Below are 6,453 nucleotides of genomic sequence, written 5' to 3'. Positions count from 1 at the left end.
GTTAATATTAATGTTTGTTAATATTAATATTGAGCAGAATTAACTTCAATCTATTGGATCGACCCTCCACAACAGTCACGTTCTCTCATGTGGCCATTCGGGTAAATTAATTGCCCACCCCTGACATATGCTATCATATATTATCCAGTATATACCATCTTATGTCTGTATCACAGTATATCATATACCATCCCATATTATCCTGTATACTGGATGTGATATACTTTGTGCACAGACATCAGATGGTATATACAGGATAATATGTGAGTGGTGTAATATCTGATGTCTGTAGTCATAGTGTAATATGCACTAGTTACATATTATCCTGTATGTGGTATACTATATGCAAAGACATCCCATATTATATACAAGATAATTGATGGCTGGTATAATATCTGATGTCTGTATCACAGTATATCATATACCATCACATATTATGCTGTATACTGGATGTAATATCCTGTGATACAGACATCCAGTGCTAGGCTGGGGTCACACTAGCGTATAGCATCTGCTGCGAGAGTGAGCCGAGTGTCAGTGCACTGTGCTTCCATCCTCTGTAGGTGCAGAGCAGACGAAGAAAGTCATTTTTCCATCTCCTCCATTGCCAGCGTCCATGGTAATTGCACTGCACTGGGATGACATCCAAGTGCAGTCCGATGTTTCACACGCATCCATAGACTTGTATGGGTGAGTGTGAGCCAAGTCTTGCTGCCAATCGCAGCATGCTGCATCAGCATGAGAAAATAATCACAGATCTGAGCCGGCCCATAGAATAACATTGGGCCGAGGGCTATCAGATCAAACATCCCATAATAGACACAACATAATATGGTGTCATATCTGACGTCTGTAGTCATAGTGTCATATATAGCTGTCACATGATATCCTGTATATAATATCTGATACTGTATGTATAGTCATGATATGTCAGATACCAGTACAGATGTGCCAATTGATTCACAGGACACTGGTCAGTCACGTCAGTAGTCCATGGCCACCAGACCAGGGCCTGCGAGCCTCCTCCTACCTGCCGGCATCTCGGACTCCTCTTTTGATTTGTAGACCTTGAGTGGTGTCATCTTTGTGGCGTGACACATGCAAGACATTGTGCCTGCCTACAAATCAAAGAAAGACAAAAAGAATGGTGTCAGGTAGGAGGCGGCCATAGGGCTCTGATCAAGTAGCCACTGAATATTCATCTGACCACTAGATCAGGGTCCTGCAAATTAAGTTGCTGGTCTCTATATAGCAGCCATATATTCTCCTATGTATATTGTACTGTATGTGGTATAATATGTACACTGTGTGCACAGACATCAGATGGTGCACACAGGATAATTACTGACTGCTACAATAATGTGACATCATCTATAATATAACGTTGGATGTGTCCGTCTGTCCGAAGCATATGTGGACTGAGCCTGTGCAATACGCCTGCGCAGTCTGGCCCCAGACAGAAGAACGCATCCAGCCGTTGCAGGTTACAGGGAGGAGGAGTGTGGCGCCAGAGATCGCGGTATGTGTAGGCACTTAACGCATACCGCCATCTCTGGCTCCATAAGCACATACCTACCTGGGAAGAGTGTCGCACCTCTGTTCGGGCCGGAGGCCGGGGAGGAGTGTGGCGTCGGAATCGGCGCCTGCACATAGCGCGATATCCGGCGCCATTTTAGTACAGACACATTTGCAGTGTGTCTTCAACAAAATGGCGCCAGACAGCATGGTATGCACATGTGCGTACTCCGACGCCATTTTGTTGAATACACTCTGCAAATGTGTCTTCACTAAAATGGCGCCGGATATCGTGCTATGCAGGCGCTGATTCTGGTGCCATTTTAGTAAAATAACACAGGCAACGCACTGCAGGGGAGCAATGGAAAGGTGAGTAGGAGTGTTTTTTTTACTTAATTGATGGAGTATGGGAGAGCATATAACAGGATTGGGGGAGCATATACCAAGATGGGGGAGCATATACCAGGATGGGGGGAAGCACATAACAGGATGAGGGGGAGCACATAACAGAATGGGGGAGCAGATAACAGGATGGGGGAATACATACCAGGATGGGGGAAGCACATACCAGGATGGGGGAAAGCACATACCAGGATGGGGGGAAGCACATAACAGGATGGGGGGAAGCACATAACAGGATGGGGGGGAGCACATAACAGAATGGGGGAGCAGATAACAGGATGGGGGAATACATACCAGGATGGGGGAAGCACATACCAGGATGGGGGAAGCACATAACAGGATGGGGGAAGCAAATAACAGGATGGTGGGAGCACATAACAGGATGGGGGAAGCACAGAACACGATGGGGGAAGCACAGAACAGGATGGGGGAAGCACAGAACAGGATGGAAGAGCACATACCAGGATGGGGGAAGCACATACCAGTGTAGACCGTGTAGCGGGGAGGTCACTATCAGAATACAGCGGCCCGAGGACAAAGGATACTAGCAGACAATTTGTTAGGGAACCACCTTTTTACTAAGAACAGAAACTGGGTTGCCCCAGCAACGTAAGAAAGGAACACAAATGAACTTCACACATACCTAGCTCAGCACAGCTAGGACCCCTGCGCTGCACAACTGACAGGACCAGCATGTACTAAAAGATGAACTATAATTTGCCTGACCAGTGGTTCCACCTAATGCGGTAACCGCGGGTTATCCGAAGCAAGGATGTAATTAGATGGGTGCAAGGGGCAGCCCCTGCAGGGGTGCAGTGCAAAAGTTCACAAACTTAACAACTTACTACGATTACAATACTGTTACACTATCTATACACAAGCTCACCCACTGAGGGGAGTATCTAGCTAAGGTTCACACAACCCTATTAGCAAACAATGTCTCTAACTGAGAATCTATGGTGCCAAACTCTCTCTATAGTCTGCGTGCACGTTCCCACTGGGATCCCTATTTTGGGGCCTGAGCTCAGAACTTACCGGCCATTAACTGATCTCTGAAGAGGCTGTCTAATCGTCCGATCAGCCACTTAGCTGCGAGACCAAGGAGGGAATGCTGGGCTTGTCACAGGAACGCAGTTTCAGTCTGACAGGCTAGCAGATGGCCCTTCACGTCACCGCAGATACCTTGGGGGGAATCCAACTCTGCATCCAACCGTAGTTGTCTCCCCAAAGTGATTCAGGATGTGAGAGCATTGACCAGGATGAGGACGCAAATACCGGGATGGGGGACCAGGATGGGGGAGCATATACCAGGATGGGGGACCAGGATGAGGTAGCACATAACAGGATGGGGCAGCATATAACAGGATGGGGGAGCATATATCAGGATGGGCGACCAGGGTGGGGGCACAAATACCTGGATGGGGGACCAGAATGGGGGAGCATGAACCAGGATAGGGGACCATATACCAATAAAACTGCTCGCCACCAGGGCATAGAACGGGTTCAATAGCTAGTATACTATAATATGGAATGGAATTTTACAATGATGATTTGCTTGATCAAGTTTGTTTGAAAAAATACACAAAATAATTATTCACAGGTATCTATGTGGCAGATCTGGACTTATGTGTGGCCACCTTTACTCTGCTGATATGTTTTTTAGGAGTGTAGAAAAGCACAGCATACCTTGTTTTACTACATCTCTAATATTGTATATCCAATTGAAAAATGGTCATGCATAAGCATAATATGTACTGCGTCTTACCACTACAAACGCTCATCTGAACTGGTCCAAGTGCTGTGGGTTTTTCCATGGGCAGCTCTCAGACAGACAATATGGTTGTGTGAATATAGCCTATGAAGCTGCTGGAAATAAGCATGTTAAGGATGGACCGCTACTTATGGGCCACTGCTGTGTGCTTGCCCCCCAGGCACTGCATGAGGTCTCAGCATTCACTGTAATGATAATCTGTGGGCTCAGATTAGGTGTCCAACCACTGAGCTTGTACTTCAATGGTTGGACTCATGATGAGCTCACAAGATGGTGAAGCAGCAGATACTCTCCTCCTTCAGGGAAACAAATGGGGAGAGAAAGGAGTGAATTCACACAAAGAAGCAGCTCTATCAGTCTCTTCCAGAAAGGGAATTAGGTGAAAGCCCCTCATGACTGAGATTGAATGAGAGGGTCAATTTGAAATAATGCAGGGGGTTTATAGGGTGGTCATTAGTGTTTAGAAAAAGGGGGTGGAGGATGAGCAGTATTTAGGGGAAAAATGCCGGAAAGAGGGGCCATCTTGGGTCAGTGAAGCTGAGAGTGACCCACCCTCCTTCCCTTAGGTGAAGCAGGGATTGGTAGGAGCTGTATGTTCTTATAGTTATATATCTATACATATTTATTAAAAAAAAAATTGTCACAGTGGTTGTTGGTGGGAGGGGGAGGGGTCCTGGGAGTTGGTGTATTATTGGTGGTGGAAGGAATTATATTGGATAATTCACTCTCAGTATAATATGGAGAAAGGGTTAATCTGGCATTTGTTGGGCTCTGGACGGGGTTTTACCCTGGGAGCTTATGGTTTGACAAGCTATCCCAGACTGTGGTAGTATGGTGCACTCGAGCTAAGGTTTCACGGCTGAGGGTAAAATGGTCGGTTAATAATTTTATTAGGTGGTGCCAGATGTTTTAGCTCCAAGAAACCCTCCCACCTTCTTTCTTTAAAGAGGTTGTCCACTACTATAGAGAATGCCCCCGTTGATTTAAAAGGTGGAAATAAGATTTTTTGTAATTACTTTGTGTTGTGATTCTTGCCTGTGGATGGCGCTATCACTGACTGCTAACCAGGCATCATGTGACCCGGCTGCAGCCGGCTCTGACATCCGCTGATGTCACGTCAGGTTCTGGCTGCAGCAGGGCGTGACCCAGTGACGCGCTCCCCCCTGATTGATGGGCTGTGGGCGGGATTTCACCGCACGTCACAGTCCAGCATCCACCAATGAATGCAGAGGAGAGGGAAAGCGCGGTGGATGCTGGGCTGTGACACGCGGGGAAACCCCACCCATAGCCCATCAATCAGGGGGGAGGGCGTCAATGGGTCACGCCTGGCTGCAGCCGGGATCACATGATCACTGGTGAGTGGTCTGCAATATCGCTGCTCACAGGCAAGAATCACAACACAAGGTACTTATAAAAAATCTTATTTCCACCTTTTAAATAGAAGGGGGCATTCTCTATACACTGTGTGCAGAATTATTAGGCAAATGAGTATTTTGATCACACGATACTTTTTATACATGTTGTCCTACTCCAAGCTGTATAGGCTTGAGAGCCAACTACCAATTAAGTAAATCTGGTGATGTGCATCTCTGTAATGAGGAGGAGTGTTGACTAATGACATCAACACTGTAGTATCGGCGTCTCTGCCCCCTGACAGGCAGAGACTCTGTCCCAATTACCGCTGCACTCCCTGCCCGGCGTCCTCCGGCGCTCCTGCTTCTGTTGCTGCCGGCACGAGCAGCTTCCCGGGCACTGTTCTTAGGGCGTGCGCGCTTCCTCCCTCTTAAAGGGGCCGCGCGCGCCGTCCTAAGGAGTCCCCGGCCAATGGCCGGAGGACCTTTCATATAAAAGGCACCTCCTCCAAAATGGAGGTGCCCGTGCAAGGTTGTAGCTTTGTGTGTTTTACTCTGCTTCAGCCCTCAGGTCCCGCTGCTAGCCTGACTACCAGTCCAGCCCGCCAGCCTGACTACCAGTCCAGCCCGCCAGCCTGACTACAAGTCCAGCCCGCCAGCCTGACTGCCAGTCCAGCCCGCTAGCCTGACTACAAATCCAGTCTGCCAGCCTGACTACAAGTCCAGCCCGCCGGCCTGACTACAAGTCCAGTCCGCCAGCCTGACTACAAGTCCAGTCCGCCAGCCTGACTACAAGTTCAGTCCGCCAGCCAGACTACAAGTCCAGTCCGCCAGCCTGACTACAAGTTCAGTCCGCCAGCTTGTCTACTCTCCAGCCCGACAGTCTGTCTACAGTCCAGTCTGCCAGTCTGTCTATGGGCTCTGCCCACCTGCTTACCTGGAAGCACCTGCCCGTTACCTGCCGTGCCTGCCAGACCACTTACCTACAAGCACCTGCCTGTTACCTGCCGTGCCTGCCAGCCCGCTTACCTAGAAGCACCTGCCTGTTACCTGCTGTGCCTACCAGCCAGCCTACTTGGAGGCTCCTGCTTGTTACCTGCCGTGTCTGCCAGTCCGTCTGCCCGGATCACTCGTCAGCCTGCCTGCCGTGCTCATCTGCTGTACCGGTCAGTCCCTGCCTTCTGACCCATGGGAGTCACCTGCTCTCATACAAGGTCGGTCCCCAGAGTAGCACCTGGTCCCTCTGCTCGATCCTTCCCTGGTCACGGAGTCGATTGAGCCGCCGTACGATCTTGGTCGGTCCAAGTTGATACCTAGTTACTCCCCTCAGGTCCCGTCTTTCACCGCAGCACAGAGGTTCCACCACCCGGATCTGTAGCAAACACCCTATATAAGGTGTGCTTAATTATTAGG

Source organism: Phyllobates terribilis, unplaced genomic scaffold, assembly GCF_046119375.1.
Source record: "Phyllobates terribilis strain yellow unplaced genomic scaffold, ASM4611937v1 Scaffold_613__1_contigs__length_973857, whole genome shotgun sequence".
NCBI lineage: Eukaryota > Metazoa > Chordata > Amphibia > Anura > Dendrobatidae > Phyllobates > Phyllobates terribilis.
Note: the sequence above shows the minus strand (reverse complement) of the source record.